Here is a 21,019-nt window from a genome sequence, read left to right on the forward strand (position 1 = left end):
ATATACTAGAGATAGTAGAATACAGAGGCTAACAATAATTTGTCTTCAGTTTACCTCAAAATATTTGTAAATGATGAACATTGATTCCAACTGGACTAAAAGCAAAACAAAACAAACAAACAAACAAAAATAGATGAGCAGGAAGGGGAGGAAACTAAGACAGTTAGTCTATCTCTTTAATGGTAATATAGTCCTGATTTAGAATGGCTCTGATGGCCATTCTTTCGTTTTTGAGAGTTCCCCCTCCTTATCCCTGTAAGAACAGATCCTTTGCCCTGAGAAGAGGTGGCCAGAGGACCAAAGGAGCCTGACATCTCAGAATTCTACCCCTGTGGAATAAATCTTAGAAGCTCTACTACAGGAAATAGTAATCCTAAGAAAAAACAGGAAATGAACAGAAGTAAAGTAAAAAGATTAAAGTGTTGACATATCAGAGTACTTTCTAGCATGGATCAGAGTAAGATCCAGCGTCCTTGAGCTAAGAACAAAGTGTAGCAGGTCAGGGAGAACTCTGAAATGAGCACCATGTTTATTAGCCCATAAGCCTTAAAAGTATGCTACTCTTCTCCATGGATAACATCATCCCATATCTACTTGAGTCTGAGTTTCTGGAATAGGAAGAGGGGATATCAGGTTGCCCACTCAGTGTGGCCAAAGTTTTTGATGAAACTTCTGCAATAAGAGGAGCATGGATTCTTTGTATGGTGTCTGGGGAAATCCCGAGTTCCCTATAAGAAATGAAGTGAATCTTGTGTGAAAATGTTCAGGAGATAGAGAGTGTAGAGCACTTTAGGAGGGTATCACTCTTCCCTTGATCAAACCCTGACTCAGACACCAGGAAAAACTGTTTTAACGGGCAGTCTGGCAAATGACCACATTTTTCTCAACTTGTAAGAGTGAATGGTGACTCTGTACAGTCAAGGGGAAGTGTAAACACGGTCACGCTATTCCACAACAGGAAATTAAGCCATCTCACACGTGCTGAGCTGCGGTTATTGATGAGCTACTCTGAGACAATCAGATCATCCCTCTTCTCTCATTCTATGGGTGTGTGTCACCATCAGCCAATCTGCGTTAGTGTCTTTCAACATAGATCCTCATTTAGCATCAAAGATGCTCATCTGTACCCCTAGCAACACACAGAAGAAGGGAGACATGGGCTAGCTGCCTCATGTTCTGTCCCATAACTGAAGCTGGGCACCCAGAATCCTAGCAGTGAGGAGATGCAGGGAACTCTCTTCCCCTAAGACTTGTATCTTTTGTAGCCCAACTTACTGTAGACACACACACACACACACACACACACACACACACACACACACACATTGTCTCTCTCTCTCTCTCTCACTCTCTCTCTGTCCCTCTCACTCTCTTACATGTCTAGCAGGATGCCCAGATTTAACAAAGACACATAGAGGACACCCAATCTGTTAAATTTAAATTTCAGATAAACAGCAAATAATTGCTTTTTTTTGGCTTAAGTATACTTAAAAATTGCATAGACAGATTTCAGGGATTTTTGTTTATGCACATAGTGTGCCTCACCAAGGAGGGAACCCCACAGACAACAATGTCTCAGCATTTTCTCAGAAGGGTGGCAGAGGAGGAGGCAGAGGGAATTTTAATATCAGAAATGGTGTAGGGTAGTAGGTATGGGTAGAAAGAATGGCAGAGCTGTTCAGTTCTGTCAGCCTTGCAATCATGACAGGTGATTTATTCTTTTTAAGATACAATGTCCTCAACTATAAAGTGGAGATAATTCCAATAATAGCAGCTGACATTTTCTGAGTACATACTAAGCAGGAGGCACTTTCTATAATCTTTACATGTATTGACTTATTTTATCCTTATGTCACTACTATGAAGTGGATATAATTATTAGTATTCTCACCCATTTTATGTCTGGGGATCTAGGGCACTGAGAGGCCAGATAAGGGTTGCCCAAGGATAGAATTACTCAGCAGTAGAGCTGGGATGGATTAGAATTCAGGAAGAAAGTTTAACTCTGTAACACCTAGAAATAATGTGTCTATGGCATCAAGCCCAGGGATAGGTGTGCGCTCATCACTTAATCTGTGCTATTAGCAACTTTTTCAAAGGCAGTTCTGCCTGATTCTTGAAGAAGGCAAGGTACCACAGATGAAAAGATATGAGAAGATAGCCCCAAAGAAAAATTAGAGGTCTCTCCCAGCAGGAGCAAGTGACTAAACCCAACAGGTAGTCCCTATGACCACCCTCCCCCCTCTTGCCTCATCAGCTATGACAGAGAAAAGCCAAAAAGTTGGAGGTTTTGCTGAAATCCTTCTGACCTGAGAAGACCTTATATAATCATAGCTGGCACTAGCCTGGGGCCCTTCCATGGCTGTGAGACTCAAGGGAATGTGCCATCAGCAAGACTGCAAGGACCTGTCCTTTGATGGGTCTTTTGTCCATTTTGTCATTATTTGTCCATTCCTTTCTACAAAAGTACTTATTGAGCTCCTTCTGCATTAGACCCTTTGTGTGTTGGGCTAGGTTCTCCGAGTACCAGTGCAAACATGCCCTCATGCTGTCTGGGGGGTGGAGACAGATCTATAAATATGAGGTGCATGCTGCAACAGCACAGGGGGCTCAGGAGTCAGAGGCATCAGGCTACTGAAGGCATAAAAGGCAGAGAGGGGTGGTAGGGAGACTGGTAAAGACTTAGTAGAGGCAGTGATGATGGCTTTGGACTTGGAGGTGGATTTTCATTGCCGACATTTGTTGACTTCCCACTATGTGCTGGGGACTGCTCTACGAATCTTACATGTGTTAACTCATTCCATCAGTAGAGATTACTATTATTCTCATTTTACAGATGAAGAAAAACATAAACACAGTAAGCCAAGTTCAAGTAACTGGTCCCAAATTATGCAATGATTATGCAACTGAGTTGGATTTCAACCCAGGCATCCTGCTTCAGAGTCCATGTCTTCTACCATTCCACTGTTCTAGCCAAACAAGAGGTTTCCTGGTTAGGAGGGAGGGAAAGTATCATAGCCTTAGACTAGAAGATGCATAGGAGTACCCACTATGAGGTGTGAGGAGAGACATGGTGGGGGCGGGACAGGAACCTGGAGAGCAAGGTGTACAAGACCTCCTCTGCTATGATGGTCATTTGGATTTTGTTTGTAGACTATGAGAAATCCCAGAAGGGCTTGAGGCAATGGACCAAGAATCAGCTTTGCATTTTAGGAAGATCACTCTGACCTTAGCGGAAAAGCTTTCAGTTTTTCTCCATTGAGAATGATATTTGCAGTGGGTTTTTCATAGATGGCTTTGATGATATTGAGGTATGTGCCCTCTATCCCTACACTTTGAAGAGTTTTGATCAGGAAGGGATGCTGTACTTTGTCAAATGCTTTTTCAGCATCTATTGAGAGTATCATATGGTTCTTGTTCTTTCTTTTATTGATGTGTTGTATCACATTGACTGATTTGCGGATGTTGAAACAACCTTGCAGCCCTGGAATAAATCCCACTTGGTCATGGTGAATAATCTTTTTAATGTGCTGTTGAATCCTATTGGCTAGTATTTTGTTGAGTATTTTCGCATCTGTGTTCATCAAGGATATTGGTCTATAGCTCTCTTTTTTGGTGGGATCCTTGTCTGGTTTTGGGATCAAGGTGATGCTGGCCTCATAAAATGAGTTTGGAAGTTTTCCTTCCATTTCTATTTTTTGGAACAGTTTCAGGAGAATAGGAATTAGTTCTTCTTTAAATGTTTGGTAGAATTCCCCCGGGAAGCCGTCTGGCCCTGGGCTTTTGTTTGTTTGGAGATTTTTAATGACTGTTTCAATCTCCTTACTGGTTATGGGTCTGTTCAGGCTTTCTATTTCTTCCTGGTTCAGTTGTGGTAGTTTATATGTTTCTAGGAATGCATCCATTTCTTCCAGATTGTCAAATTTATTGCCGTAGAGTTGCTCATAGTATGTTCTTATAATAGTTTGTATTTCTTTGGTGTTAGTTGTGATCTCTCCTCTTTCATTCATGATTTTATTTATTTGGGTCCTTTCTCTTTTCTTTTTGATAAGTCGGGCCAGGGGTTTATCAATTTTATTAATTCTTTCAAAGAACCAGCTCCTAGTTTCGTTGATTTGTTCTATTGTTTTTTTGGTTTCTATTTCATTGATTTCTGCTCTGATCTTTATGATTTCTCTTCTCCTGCTGGGCTTAGGGTTTCTTTCTTGTTCTTTCTCCAGCTCCTTTAGGTGTAGGGTTAGGTTGTGTACCTGAGACCTTTCTTGTTTCTTGAGAAAGGCTTGTACCGCTATATATTTTCCTCTCAGGACTGCCTTTGTTGTGTCCCACAGATTTTGAACCGTTGTATTTTCATTATCATTTGTTTCCATGATTTTTTTCAGTTCTTCTTTAATTTCCCGGTTGACCCATTCATTCTTTAGAAGGATGCTGTTTAGTCTCCATGTATTTGAAATAGGGAGGACACAGCCGACGAGAAGTTTGCTGGATGCTGAGAGACCAGTTAGAATGATTCTTGTAGTGATCCTACTCAAATAACATGTCTGCCTGTGGGGTGGTATCTTGTGGTAGTTTTGATTTGTGTTTCCCCAATGATGAGTGATGTTGAGCATATTTTCATGTGTCTGTTGGACACATGGATGTCTTCTTTGGAAAAATGTCTGTTCATGTCTTCTTCCCATTGTTTAATTGGATAATTCGTCTCTTGGGTCTTGGGTGTCATAAGCTCTTTATATATCTTGAATACTAGCCCTTTGTCAGATATGTCATTTCCAAATATTTTCTCCCATCCCACAGGTTGCCTTTTAGTTTTGTTGATTGTTTCCTCTGCTGTTCAGAAGCTTTTTATTTTGATGAAGTCCCAATAGTTTATTTTTGCTTGTTTCCCTTGCCTCAGGAGACACGTTCTAGAAAGAAGGCGCTACAGTCGATGTCAGAGAAACTGCTGCTTGTGTTCTCCTCAAGGATTTTAATGTATGTTAACTAACTGGAATTTAAATAAAAACTTAAAAAAAAAAGACTCATGTCTGCCTGTATAGCAGTATACCTAGCATGCAGGGGTTCTTCAGGGAATTAATGTTATTTGAAAAGGATATTAAAACAGATGGGAACATATCTGCATTTGCTGGTACTTTAACTAAGAATTTTATCTCCAGTTGCAATAAGGCAATTAATATTAAGGCAAGATGATCCAATCACCGAAAATGGGTGTTACGGTTTCATCCTGGCAAACTCTAAACCTTATAATCCTTCCTAAATTTAACTGCAAATCTTCCTTGCTTTTCAATAAATATTTAATAACAGAGGATTGCAGAGGAAGGTTATATTTCAAGAATCCTAATTGCTCTAAAGAAAGCTTCTGTAGACGGAGGTATTAACACACCTAATTGCTGCTAAGATGCATTTATCAACCAAGATGCAAGCAATGATTCTTCTCATCTTTGGGTGGGTAGGGGCAGAAACATGACAGCTGCATTATCTCTCACTCAGCTAGTTTAGGTCTTGCACTTTTTAGATCCAATTTGTCTTCTATTGATAGGCTGTGTAATCCAATCTAATTCTCTGTTTCATTAGTCGAGTGTATAATTTTCCCTTTATTCCTGTATATTATATTTAGATATTCACTCCTCTATTCCACATACACTCAGAGTTTTTAAAGTCAAAGTACCTACTGACACCTTATCCTCAGCTGTTTTTTTGTTTCGACTCAGCTGATTTATCCAAAACAGATATGCATTGAGCACCTCTTGGGGGCCAGGCACTATTCTCCTTCCTCAGCAAAGCAGTGAACCAAACAGATAAAGTCACTGCTTCCATCAGACTTGGACTAAAGTGGCGAAGATCAACGGTAAACTAATCAAACACATCAACATAGTGGAGTTGAACCACACAGATGGATTGTGCTAAAAGTTTTGGATTGTAATTCAAAGTCAAATGGATGAAAAAATGGATGAACTAATAACTTAAACTAATATTAATATTTTTCTAGATATCTGATTTTTCTCTAGATTTATTAAATTAAAAACAAAGTGTGAAAGTTCTAGAATTGATCGCAGGGGCTTGGGGCACAGGCACAGGACAGTAGGTCAAAGAGTTCTCATTCTTGACTTCTCCATCAGTAATTCCAGTTTACTGGAAGATAGCTATTGTTATTTTATTGAGAAATACATTTTTATAACTTTCCCACACCCCCTCTAGATGAGTTCTACCACAAGAAACCTTAGATTTCTGTAATACCTAAAACAGCAACTCATATGTTCACAGAAACAATCAATTTTTTCCAGAGAAACTATCATGATTCAAAGTTAATCTGTTCCAAGGAAAGGAACTGGAATTGGTTACTGACATGCAATCATTCATTTCTTATTTTACCAACAGTAATTAAATTGCCTGGAACTGTTGTCATTTAACAGCCTATTAATTGACTAATGTGCATTACTTGCATTCAGAGCGTAGGTAAAATCCAGGGATTAAGCAACAAGGAAAAGAGATTTGTAAACTCTGCCTGTCATCCCAAAAGGGGTAAATTTACCTCCTATTGTAAGGTAATTTATAAATGTACAAGTCGTGTGTGTTTCCGTAGAGGAGAACATGCCAGTCTGGAATTACAGGGGCAACAGGGGCCTATAGCGTCCAGAGAGAGCCTCAGAGGTTGGTCTCTTGAAACCCTACTCGTGAGCAGAAGGACTTACTACCCTTGGATGGTGTTGACCAAGAAAGATGCCTCTTCTGTTCTGATTTCTTTTATTGTGAGTGATTTTATTCATTTTTGTCAATTCATCCCCAGACTACTTTTAAGGCTTGTTTTTTTATATTCTTTTCTTTTTAAGATTTTATTTACTTGACAGACAGAGAACATAAGTAGGCAGAGGAGCAGGCAGAGAGAGAGAGTGAGGAAGGGAAGCAGGCTCCCCGCTGAGTAGAGAGCCCAATGTGAGACTTGAAACCAGAACCCCAAGACCATGACCTGAGCTGAAGGCAGAGGCTTAACCCCCTGAGCCACTAAGGCATCCCATGTTCTTTTACATTCTTAGTAGGAGTCATTCCTGTTTTCCTAACACTTGTGTAGCACTTTTCTACATGCCCATGCTTTATGTTCTTTTCCAGCTTTAGAATCTTAAACATAAATGGTTTAAACATAAATAGAAACTTGTAGCACATTCTCAGCGTCCAGACTGTGCATTTGTCAGTCTTAAGTTTCCCCAGATCCCTGCATCTTTGCGTTTCCAGTATATCAAATAGGCCTGGAAGATGGAAGATATCAAATGATGTTCTACGAACTGAATTGGAATAGGAAATAATTTATGATTAATAAGGTCAAAAGGAAGTGACAAAATTGACATTCCTTAGCATTATTAAAAGTTGTAGTTCTGGGATCTTGTAATTTTAAATTGCTACTCTCTTTCACTCACATTTTCTTCAAGGCATCTTATCCCCGAAAAACGTTTCCATCAAATTACTCTCAGAGACACTAAGGGTCCGTGTCTCCTTTCTGAAGGCAGAAAACTTCCTCTCTGGCACTTCTGGTAGAAGGACTCTGTTAAGATCATGTCACCCTTGCCAGGAAACCTTTTGTCACTATGGTCCTAATCACGTACACTTCCTCCTATTTCTAAGTAGTGCGTTCTGCTGACCTTTACCTGAGTAACATCTCCCTCCCCAGAGACAAAGGCTCTTGCTGCTCTGCAAGCAAGAGCACTGCAAAATGGAGATGACAACATCTCCTAACTTCCCGACATGTAAGGAAGCTGGAGAAAGACTTTGGGAACTTAAAGTATGGATGGGGCAGAATGAAGTAAGACGGCAGAGTTTTTCTGTGTACTTGGGATCCTTGATGACCCATTCTCTTTTGCTTCATATCCATCGTGGTTGACATTAAGTGATCTCCCATTTCCCCAGTAGAATTGACTCTCAGAATATTCTATGGACTCCTATTTCTTTTCTTTCTTTCTTTTTTTTAAATTTTATTTATTTATTTGACAGACAGAGATCACAAGTAGGCAGAGAGGCAGGCTGAGACAGAGAAGAGGAAGCAGGCTCCCTGCCAAGCAGAGAGCCCAATGCGGGGCCCAATCCCAGGACCCTGAGATCATGACCTGAGCTGAAGGCAGAGGCTTTAACCCACTGAGCCACCCACGTGCCCCTGGACTCCTATTTCTGAACACTGGTTCTTTGTATAAACAATAAAAATGTAAAATAGTCATATAATCATGCATTTATGAAGTATAAATAAAATCCAAGGTATAAGATTAAGTTGTATATCCCTAAACACAAATTCAGAATTGACTTGTTTACTCTTAGCTAATTGCTGAGAAAGAGGCCTCTCTTATAAGTGGTCAACGTGGGGGATGGTTTTGTAGGTATGAATGGTATAATGTAAGAAATTATAAATGTAACTGTGCCCAATTAGACTGATATGTGACCTTTCATAAGGCTGAACCTCTCTTCCTCCATCCATGAAATGACAGGTTGAAACATGGGGCCTCTACGGTATTCCTCCACGAGTCTTTGTAAATTAAATAGAACTGGCTGTGTTAATGGAAAGGGGAAACTGGCTTTGTGCATTTGTCTGAAATCAAGACCAGCTCTAATCAAACTTTTCCGAAGAGAATCAAATCTATTTTGCCTTTCTTTATAGATTCTGTGCAAAACATTTTAATACTCCCCCCTTCCTCCAAACCAAACTAGCCTTAGGATTAACTTTACCAGGTTCCCGTGTCAATATTTTTAATCAGCTGACTTTTGTTTTTAAGGTCAAATCTCTGTTACAATGCAAAATTCAAGTATATGTTTGTGAAAGGCTGTTAGAAGAGGGAATAATGGTTAAGTAGTTCATCTTGAATCCCTTCAAAACACATTCTCTCAGAAATCAGAAATATGAAGCCCCAAGAGATGTAGATTTCCTGTGATACATTACCAGAGTTCCCACAGAGTGACATCTTTCCACTATCCAACCACAGACCTTCAGCCACTATCTATCTTCTGCTCTTTAATTCTATGAGATAACTTGATTCAGTGCTTACTACTATATATACATAGAAAGTTGTATCAAAGCACTTCACATATGCCATCGCTATTCAACATCCGGGGTGTGGGTTCCAGGCCCTTTCTCCACATAACTTCCAAGAAACCATGAGAGGTTCCAGTCAATACATTTCTGTCTCAGAGGCATGTGATTCTAAGTCTTATTTGTAATTATGGAGTGAATAGTCTCATTTCATAATAAAGAGATGGCTACCATCAGGAGAGACTCAGGGAGTTTTAGAAAGGCTGACGGACATTTCTTAATGTGCTGGATATTAAGCAGAATAGATTCACTCATTTGCCAAAGGTCAAACAGCATCTAATACAGGAGAGTATTGCCTGGTCCAGTACAACCTCATTGAACACAATAAGTAAATTCATTCAGCTGATATATGGATAGTGTCCCGAAATTTTAATTCGAAGAACTACACAGTGCATTTTAATAACACATTGCTGATTTGTGAATTTTCTAGGAGAATCCATTGTATATCATAAGTTGATGGTTCAACTAATGCCTCTGTAGAAATCTGTACTCTGAGCAGCCAGACTGTCTGGCTTATAAATTGCAACATTATTTCTCCTAAATCCCCAACATTCATGATTTCATTTCAGTAAAACAGTAATTTAAACAATGACTAAATGTGTAAGAAGAAAATACATTGAAGGCTATAGAACAATTTATTAATAATGGTAGGACATTTTCTGCAGTACTTTTAATGCATCACTCAGTACTGTATTGATTCAGCATCAAAGTTCTTGGAAACAAGCCTCTTACCAATATCTAAGATCCTGATGTTGTAATTGAACTAGAAAATGTAAGATTTCTACTGTTCCTGCTGAGAATTCTTCCCAATAAATGTGTGTTTTCCACTGGGGCTAAAACCACTGCTACTTGTGTTTTTAATTTTTCCTCCTGTTTCTTTTTTGTATTATTCAGTTTTCTTTTTCTCTCTCCTTTACCAGAAAAACAGACATATGAGACACTATTTATTCCGCTAAGACAACTTGCACTTTAGGGGGCCATTTGAATGATAAACTTTGTTATAACTTATAGTCAGAAAATCACCAGTGTGCAGCATGAAAGAACTGGAAAATGTATTACTGTTTAACTCTATAAAGGTGGTTGAGTGGAACTTTTGGTGGAAATGGGATTTCACTATTTCTCCCATTGTTTCACCTGGTTTAAAAAAAAAAAAAGTTTCAGAAATGTCTCCATTTGTAGCCTCATTGAGGAAATAGGACGTGTACCTCTGAACTTCAGTAGAGTATGGGAGAGTTTTGTATTAATGCATTAGCACCACAGTGTTGTTTTCAGGGAGGACAAAGAACACTCAATTAAGGCTATGGTTGTGATTCTAGTGCTTAGTAGACATGTGACTTGGGGGTAAGTGTTGTTATGTCTTTGAGCATCTCAGAGTGAAGGGATTCGGGGGAGATCATCTCTCAGGACCTCCCACTGCTGTAACATTACACTGGCTGAGTGTTTTCAGGAGCTTGAGGAACATAAAAAAGAGCTATTTGAAGGAAGCTGACTAGAACATTCAGCATGGAGACTTGAGCCCTTTCCAGTGGAATGAAATCCTTCTAACAAGAGGCGTGCTTGGGAAAAGCAGTATGATGAGTCTCATTGGGATGGGAAGGGACTTGGCTCACTCTGTCATAGAAGTAGAATCTCTTCATGGGGTATTGGGACTGTAGATCCAGGATATCGTAGATGCTGTGGTGTGCTGCTCACACTCCCCCTTCAGGATAGAGACATTCATCCATCAGTGACCTGAAAGTATTGACTTACAGTATTTCAGTCACATCCTTTGGTAGGAATTACTCTCAGATTAAAAGAATTGTTTTAATCCAGGTTATCTCTTTCTGGGAATAGAGTGCTTCTAATAACCATTCAGTGTAGGGAGGGTATAGAGATTTAGTTCCTTTGTTTCAATTTGAGACAACCCTGAAGAATGATTAGGATGCCCAATAAGACTGTGGGATCCTTGAGACTTCTGCTGCAAATGCATCACACTTTACTCTGCCAAATTTTGCTTCCCTCATATCTTTCCAGATGATGGACATGAGAGCACTCTCCAGTAAACTTCTTAGCCAAAAGAAGGGAAATAGAAGCTTTAGTGTTAAAGACCCATGGTTTGAGGTCAGGGACAGTGGGGTAACAGGCAGGAAAGGATAGGACAAAGGAACCTCAAACTGTTGGATCTCACCCAATTTGAGTTAGTATAGATGATATATTTGAATAGGGTACTTCTTCTGTCCAAAATAGAAATAACCCACTTAGGCACTTTGGGGGAAGTCTCTGTTAGAAGGCAGTAAATATTTTAGTAGAGGGAGTTTTAGACAACAAAGACAGTGATTGCCATGGTGTTTTACACTGATAGAATGAGTATGAACCCAGTGGGGGGTGGGGAGACAGGGGTGCTTCTGTTGGAAGAAGTCCACAGAAGTACATGGTGTTTCTGAGGAATGAAATCCAATCCAGCATGGGTGGAAAAAAGAGCACTCCCAAATCTTAACAAGCATCACTTTCTGCCAAGAAAATAGTCAGAACTCATGCCATATGGTTCTTAGCTATGACAGAAATCTGCAGAGAGAGGAACAGAAAGAGAAGGAGAAGAAGAGGAAGAGGAGGAAGAAGAAGGAGGAGGAAGAGGAGGAGGAGAGAGAGAGGAGGAAGGAGGAGGGGAAGAGGGGGAAGAGAAAACAGAGGGGGAGAAAGAGGAAGAGGAAGGGGAGAGGGAGGAGGAGGAGGAAAAGGAGAGGAAGAGGAGGAGGAGGAAAAGGAGAGAGGAGGGAGAGAGAGAGAGGAAATTTGTCTTCTTATAAATTTGTCTTATTACAAATAGTAAGACAAAAGATCATGTTTCTTAAGGCAAATTCTCAGGAGACATAAATGGATATATTCTTTTCCACTTCGCTTTCTGGGAAAGTCACCGGAGGAGCTTGTTAAAAAAACAGATATAAGTAGCAAGGAACTTGGGAAGGGGAGCGATACCGTGTTGGCACATTATTCAATTTCAATGCCAGCTATTTCTTTAAAACCACTATGGTGCATTTTAGTCACATGATGTTTTTTATTCATATTTACTACATTTCATCTTGTTATGTTATATTTGGACCTAGAGTCCAGCCAATTGCGAATCTATTCCATTTTGATTCTAGCATTCACTGTATTCTATAACCCATACTCTACTCTCACCATTTCCCCTACTCTGCCCTGTGCTGTCCATTATGTGCTTAAGCATACACTACAAATATCAAATATTCACTAATAATAATATAACATTATTATACCTTTAATACCCCTAATATTATTATACCTTTAAATCATCTTGAATTCTTTTCACTCTTTGTATAATAAAAAATAAAACCAAACCAGAAACACAAGATTCTCATCTTCTCTCCTCCTAACCGTAGCCTTAGATACTTTTCTTTCTAATACATATGGCTGCAGATGCAAGAATACTGGACCCCTTCTTAACATGTCCATGTATTAGTGAAAGTTTTAGAGATGACTGTAGATACCAACTCTCATTAACTTAAGCAGGAAATAAATTTCAGGTAATCCATCAAACTAATAGATGAGTACAGAATTGGGTTCAGAAAATGGGCAGGGATGTAGAGAGCTGAGGTCACCTTGAAGTCACTGGTTAGTGTTCCTCTGCAGGTACTGTACCCTCCTGGCTAGAAGAGTCATGCTGCCATGACTGTCCAGCATCCTTTCTGTCAGGTGCTGTCACCCTGAATGGTCTCACCCAGCAGGGGATTCTCCACAATGGGAAAGAGTTTTTTAGGCTGGGCAACCAACCTATTTATGTAGTCTCCAAATACATATTTCTTCTCACAGTTATATTAAAACAGTACCTTCTCAATAAAATGCAACTCCATGAGAAATTAATAATGTGTATACCTATCTATATCTATATCTATATCTATATCTATATCTATATCATCTATATCTATATCTTCCCTTCTCCATTCTGCCAAAAGAGATATCCCAAATTTTCTTTCTTTTTTCTTTCTTTTTTTTTTTTAAGATTTTACTTGTCAGAGAGAAAGTGTGCACAAGAAGGGGAGTGGCAGACAGAGGAAGAATCTGACTTCCCACTGAGCAAGGATCTTGATGCGGGACTCCATCCCACATCATGGGCTCATGACTTGAACTGCAGGTAGACACTTAACCGACTGAGCCACCAAGGCAACCTGAGATTTCCCAAATTTTTATCAAGATTCATGTATGGCTTCAAGTCATTAACTTCCAGGTGATGGTCATTCCTTCTTTTATTCTGCTACGATCATGGTTAGATATTCTGAAACCTATGGAACAAATTGTAAAATTATCAACAGCCAATGCAGGCTATATATAGCTGCAGGGGGAAAAGGTAGAAACAAAAAGGGAAATTGAGATACAGAAGAGCAGAGATGAACCATGAGAGACTATGAACCCCAGGAAATGAACTGAGGGTCTCAGTATGGAGGAGGGTGAGGAATGTAGGGGAAGGGGTAACAGGGTGATGGGTATTAAGGAGGGCATGTGTTGTGATGTGCACTGACTGTTATGTGTAACTAATGGATCATTGAACAGGACGTCAAAACCTAATGATGTACTATACAGAGGCTAACTGAACATAATAATAAAAAAAGATGTAGAAGAGCACATATTCACAAGAACAACAAGAATGAAGTGATGGATAAAAGCTCCAGAATGTATGGATAACAACCAATTTAGCACGTTCCTTTTTCACACGAATTCTGTTCTCTTTGCCTCTGCCTCGCACCTCATTTGATCAGATTTCTTACCTAGTATGGAAACCCAAATCTTGGTGATCCCTTTTTTTGGGGATTGTAATGATCCATTATCTTTGGCCACAGAACAAGGTTGTATCAGGAAATACCCTATAGGACCCTCTGATTCTACTTACATGTCCCTTGCACTATACACAGCGAACTTTTAGTGATGCTGCTACAGGGGAATAATGGGAGGGAAGGCAAATTTAAACCCACCAAATCTATGTTCTTGTGAGGAAAAGTATTACCCCTTGAAAAGACAATGCAATCAAATAAAATCAATGTGCTGCTGGTAACCCAGAGGTGTGGTATCAAAGAGGGGCCTTTGGCTCAGATATTGCTTATTGCAAATTGCACATTGGGAGAGAGAGTAACCATGTTGGTTAAGTTTGAAATCTGTATCATTGAGCCTATGTCTGGCCTCTAACTATGGCAACATGTCCTTTGTTCATGAGATAAGCACTGAAACATTTGGAAAAGGGAGTTGACAAGACTTCATAGGGTAGGCCCACATGTTTATTAAAGTCCCTTTACTTTAGAGGATTTTTTTAATTTTAGTACTTGCAGGGGATATAAATATTTTCAAGTTTTGGGTCCACTCTGGGGTCCAGAGGTTAAACCACATAGATTTACTGTTGGATCCTTGTTGTCAGTTTTCCAATCTTTTTCTAGAATAACAACTGAAACCTTCAGTTACTGTCAATGAATCAATGTAGAACTTGATCCACAGGTAATATCCACAGGTAAATGTAGAACTTGATTCACAGGTAAAATGGTTGAGGTGTAATCACTGAGGTTCTATTCAATATATTTCCCTTCTCCATAATTTTGGGTCACTTTTGAATGTAGCTAAAACACCTTAGAAGACATTTTGTCTAGAGACAACAACACTGCTGAACTCAAAATATTTTGACACTCCTAGGAAATTCCCTCAGAAGACCATCAGTCATTTAAAAGAGTGCAGAATTGTGATAGGAGTAGATGTTCTGGGAGTGTGAACAACATGCAAATGAAATTTCCTTGTGTCTTCCTGACTGCTCACTTCCAATAACTTATAAATCACTTTGATTGAATGACAGAGTGCTTCTGGGAAGAAATGAATTTGTGAACAAATGAAGCATGTGACATCCAGGTGTTACTAGTCAACTCAGATTGCCTGGGTTACTTGGTATCCTGAGATCAGTCCTTCAGTATCTTCAGGAACCAGTTAGTTTCAGGTCAGAAGCTATTTATAAAGAGAAAGTAGTTTTTTGCTGAAAGAATCATAAATCTACTATGAAGTCCTAGGGCCATTTGTGCCTACTTATCTATTTTTATTGTATGGATCCTATGATCAATTCACTACTCCTGAAGACGTTTGGAAATGAGGCCATTTTGATCCCCATACTGGTCCTGGTCTGTGGGTGATTAGTGGGTCTGTGGGTGATTAGTCTCACTTTGCATTTAGTGGTTAAAGGCTGTCCACTTGGCATCTGACATCTTACACACCTCCCACTCTAGTAAAATTAGGAAATGGACATGTGAATTAAGCATTACAAGACATAAAGAAGTTGGTCATTAAATGGTTGCTAAAAAATGCTGGCTTTCTCCTTGATTTGTTTCTCCTTATTTGGGAGTGGTGGCAGGAAGGTAGCATGAATTTCTAGTTCCACATTCCCATCCTCCAAAATTATTGAATTCTCTTTTCCTTTTATTTTCCAATTTTATTGAGGACTATTTGACAAATATAACTGTATATATTTGAAGTGTACAATGTGATGTACAATGGGATGATTTGCTATACATTGGACATCATCCCATTGTACAGTGGGATGTGTACAATGTGATGGCTTGCTATACATTCATCACCTCCCCTGTGTGTATGTGTATGTGTGTTTGTGATGCTTAAGATTGACTGTAAGCAAATTTTAAGTATACAATACTGTGTTATTAACTATAAGGTATTTTAAATGCCTTTTTTAAATTGAAGTATAGTTGACATACAACATTATATTAGTTTTAGGTGTACAACACAGTGATTTGACGATTATATACATTATGAAATGATCACGTTTCAGTCTAGTTACTATCTTTCACTATACAAAGCTATAATAATATTGACTAAATTCCCTAGGCTGTATTTTACAACCCAGTGACTTATTTGTTTTATAGCTGTAAGTTTACCTCTTAATGCCTTTCACTTATTTTATCTATTCCACTACCCCCTCCCCTCTGGCAACGACCAGTTTGTTCCCTGTAATTATGAGTCTGTTTCTATGTTGCTTAATTTGTTCATTTTTTTCTTTAGATTCCACATATAAGTGAAATCATATGGTATTTGTCTTTCTCTGTCTGACTTGCTTCAGTTAACATATGCCTCCAAGGTCCATCCACGTTGTCACAAATGACAAGAGTTCCTTCTTTTTCTTAATGGCTGACTAGTATGTATACCATTACATATATAATATGTATGTAATATATATTATATATTATTATATACTATATGATATATAATACATGTTATATATCATGTATATTATACCTATGCTATATATAGCATTGTATCACCCTATATAGTGATCACTATACATGTGTGTGTGTATACACTGGTATGTCACCATGCTATACATTAGATCCTCAAAACTTGTTCATCTTATAACTGAAAGTTTGTGTCCTTTGACCTGTGTCTCCCTGTCTACACTCCCATGTTCACTGTGACATTCACAATAGCTAAGATATATGGGAAGGTCCTAAATGTCAGTCAATGGATGAATGGATAAAGAAAATATAATATATATTTTAGTTATATATTTCTATATTATATAACATTATATTATGTAATATGGAATATTATTCAGCAAGAAAAAGAAGAAAATCCTGCAATTTGCAACAATACGATTAAACCTGGAGGGCTTTATGCTAGTGAAATAAAACAAAAGAAAGGCAAACACTTGTATGATATCATACAAGTATGATATCACTTGTATGTGAACTCTCTCTCCTACATTAAGCCAACACATCTTTGGCAATTTGCCTTTGCTTAGAATAAACTGCCACAATTTTGCTTAGTGGGGCCCTATCTTAACACTCAAGACTCTATTCTAGCAGATGCCATGTTGCATCTGCATATTTCTTCTTGTTCTAACATACTCAAAATATGCTCCAATACTCATTAGACAGCATTAAACAGATTTTCAGTAATATAGATCAGTCCAGTCCAGCAATAATTATTGGAGGGCCATCTGGGTGGTTCAGTGGGTTAATCCTCTGCTTTCAGCTCAGGTCATGATCTCAGCGTCCTGGGATCAAACCCAGCATTGGGATCTCTGCTCAGCGGGGAGCCTGCTTCCTCCTCTCTCTCTCTCTCTCTCTCTCTGTGATCTGTCAAATAAATAAATTTTAAAAATCTTTAAAAAATTATTGGAAATAAGATATCCTACTCACTTTTGCTTTTAATTAGTGCCATAGAATACACTAGCATGGTTTGATTATAGATATGGACGTATTAAAGAATCTGGACCATTAACAATGGTTCAATGGTTTCCTTCTTCAATAGAGAATCACCGTATAAAATAAGGAGATGCTTCTTCAGGCAAATACTTTTCATGAGGTTTGTGGTTTCAAGATGCTTTTCAAATTCTAGGTATTTTGTTCATCCCTAATCAATGCCTGTATTTATTTATTTATTTATTTATTTATTTATTTACGTATTTATTGAGGGGGGTGAGGAGGAGCAGAGGGAGAGTAAGAGATTATTTTAAACAGGTTCTACCCTCACTCAGGACTAGATCTCGCAATCCTGAGTTCATGACCTGAGCTGAAATCCAGAGTCAGATGCTTAACCAGCAGAGTCACCCAGTTTGGTGGCTAAGTAAAAATGTCCTCATATTTATTGAAAAATGCCAAGATTGGGTATTCAATTATTATTTTAATTGAGCAACCAACAGTGTGGTACTTTGAATTTGATTCTAGGAACATCAGGCATGTAATTACAAAACATAAGATAGTTTGGTAAAAATCTATGCCTTCACCTGAAGTATGGGGATTTGGAAATATTATTTTCTTCTTCACGCTATCAAATGTTGTTAGGAACAGCAACCTTACCTTATTGTTCTTCAAGTCTATCCTTTTTTTTTTTTTGTAGCTCTTTACACTTATTATGTGGTTTCTCAAAGTTTTGTCTGTAGGGAATTTGATTCCAAGTTATTTATTTATTTATTTATTTATTTATTTATTTATTTTTTATAAACATATATTTTTATCCCCAGGGGTACAGGTCTGTGAATCACCAGGTTTACACACTTCACAGCACTCACCAAAACACATACCCTCCCCAATGTCCATAATACCACCCCCTTCTTCCAAACCCCCTCCCCCCAAAGTGACTCTTAATCTCGATTCCAAGTTATTTATTGATAACCATTGGTTTTCATATTACTATCCTGCAACATTGATAAGACTTTGATGGCCTTGGACTCTACTTTGACAAGACAAACAATGTCTTACTCCTCACATATTTCTGAGTTTCTGTTTTCTACAACCAATGCCTGGTTTCATGAATGTAAGAAACAGAACATGGGGGGCACCTGGGTGGCTCAGTGGGTTAAAGCCTCTGCCTTCGGCTCAGGTCATGGTCCCAGGGTTTTGGGATCGAGCCCCGCATCGGGCTCTCTGCTTGGCAGGGAGCCTGCTTCCTCCCTTCTCTCTCTGCCTGCCTCTCTGCCTACCTGTGACCTCTGTCTGTCAAATAAATAAATAAAATATTTGAAAAAAAAATAAAAGAAAGAAACAGAACATGGCTTTCCTAAGTCTGAAAACTAACTAGTTAGCCCATCACTAAGTAGTGCAACAGAAATCACTGGAAGGCCCATAAAGCTAGCAGAAAACAGGAAAGGCTCAGTGGTAGAAACAAGTGTTATTCTAAAGAAACAACCCCGTTAGGGTGCTGCTCTTGGTACTTTTTTTAAACCACTATTTCTGGACATTAAAACTTCTACCACCCAAAACTGTATCACACTTTTACTGTCATATGCTGATACTATTAATGGATTCTAACTCTCACTTCATCTTAATATCACTTATTCTAGTTTCAAAGTTCTTTCTGGAAGCCTCTAATTGTTCTATTCTAGGTCACATACCTTAATGTGAGGAGATGGAGCCCTTGGTCTCATTTTCATTTATATAGGAAAGGATGACTCCCTTCCACAAAGACCATCACAATGAAGATTCTCTCCAGATAAGAATGACTTTATGTGATGGCAACATCAAAATGACAAGTGTCCACTTCATGCACAAATGCTGTTATAAAGGGAAGGGATATTAGTTACCTTACCTCCAAATTAACCATGACGAATACTGCATTTTAATAGTTAGACATTGAGTAGCTGGAGGCACAACCAACAATAATAGCCACAGGCAATTTATTACAACTTTGCTGTAAGTATGTCCCTCAAATCATGGCAATTAGGCACAACAAGGTCCTGAATCTGCTCTATGTTCTGACTTTATCTATCTATATTAATTGGGTGAGGTTTTGGGGTTTTTTGTTTGTTTGTTTGTTTTTGTTTTTTTAACTTTCCTGGACAGTGCAGAGAGGGCTGGTGGCTTATACTGCTAATTATTCTGAATTTTTATCTCAACTAATCTTCCTCTTCTGATGGTGACTCAGATCAGTTTAGGAGCCACTGTGGAAGGCTGTCCTCTAGACTCTGCACATGGACCCCAGTGGGGTGAATACAAGATCATTTTGGAAGATCTGCTGACATCCAAATTGAAGGTCCCTACCTCAAACATAGGGTTTTAACTTGACTTTCCATCATTCTTCCAAGATGCAGAACTGTGATGGAAACCTATGTGTGACGAGAGAATGGGAATAATTCATTTAGTTGCAAGCCAATCAAAACTGGAGGGTAGGGGAGAAGCTTTGAAAGCAAATTCCTATAGTGGGAAAGAGTAGGTACCATAAAAATTCAATTTTACCAAGGGCTAAATGAGTGTTGTGGTTTTTTTTTTTTTTTTCCCTTATTCTGAATTAAGTTTGTTCTGAAATAGAAATCCTTTTCTTTTTCCTTTTACTTCACTTCCATTCTCAGCTCTTGTCTAGGGACCCTATTTAGGATTAAAATAAATGGACCATTTCAGCATAAATGTAGCAGTGCAGGAAAGAGTGTGGAAAGTGCTTACTGCATAAAACACATCCCTTTCTGATTCATTACACCCCTTTTCTGCTGTGTATAAGTGGACACCTTTCACTAACTCACTACAGGGTAGCTGTGCACATGCATTTTGAAAGGAGGAAGAATCCTCTCCCAAAATACATAGGCCTAAGACATAAATCAAATAGACTTATCAAAATCAATCAATTAACAAAAGGAGCCTTTGAAAACATGTCTCAGTCAAGCTTGAAACCTTATTTTCCTGTTAAGTGAAGTCCCAGAAGCAGATAGGTTTTCATAGGGGATAAGCATTCTTCATATCCAAATGACATTCTGATTAGAAAATTGTTTAGACAGGAAAAACTAATCTTTGATAATGATTAGCTCCCCAAATAGTAACATTTTTAAAAATGCAAACTAGAAGTTGAAGTATAAGGTAGGGTTGAATTAAGTGAGGCAATAATTAACATAACATATCTGTTATTTACATTTTCAAGACTGCAGAGTTTTCATAATATCTTTGGATGCAATTAGAAAGAGAGATCTCAGCGGAATCATCGATGAATTATTAATATTAAATTATTGAAGAATTTTAAGGGCACAGTAATACTGGTCTCATCTAATTTTTACTGAAGGTGAAAGGATATACTAATGTGAAAGCAGGGAGCCAAAATAATGCTAATAGAAATATGTATAATGCTCTACAGTTTTCAAATATACATTATCATAAGCTATATTCTGGGCTCTTTCCTGGAAACAGTGAGCAAACAGTGAGCAGCAGTATAACCTTGAGTTACAGCAAACCAAATTTGCATTTTTTTCCAGGGAGGGAGAGGCAGGAAACCAGGAGTGACCATATTTAACTCTCAACGAGTCAATAGACTACGTTTAGACATGGATTCATTTAAACGTAACAGTCCTACCTGTAACTCACAAGGAAAAACAAGAAGCGAGTACATATACAGGAATCCCTGAAGACTTTCAGTTCTGTGATACCACACATGAACAGTCTAGTTTCAAGAACCTAGCATTGGTGCTTTGTAAAGTCTAACAAAATAGAACAAAAAAGTAGA

Source organism: Mustela nigripes, chromosome 5 (genome assembly GCF_022355385.1).
Source record: "Mustela nigripes isolate SB6536 chromosome 5, MUSNIG.SB6536, whole genome shotgun sequence".
Classification (NCBI taxonomy): domain Eukaryota; kingdom Metazoa; phylum Chordata; class Mammalia; order Carnivora; family Mustelidae; genus Mustela; species Mustela nigripes.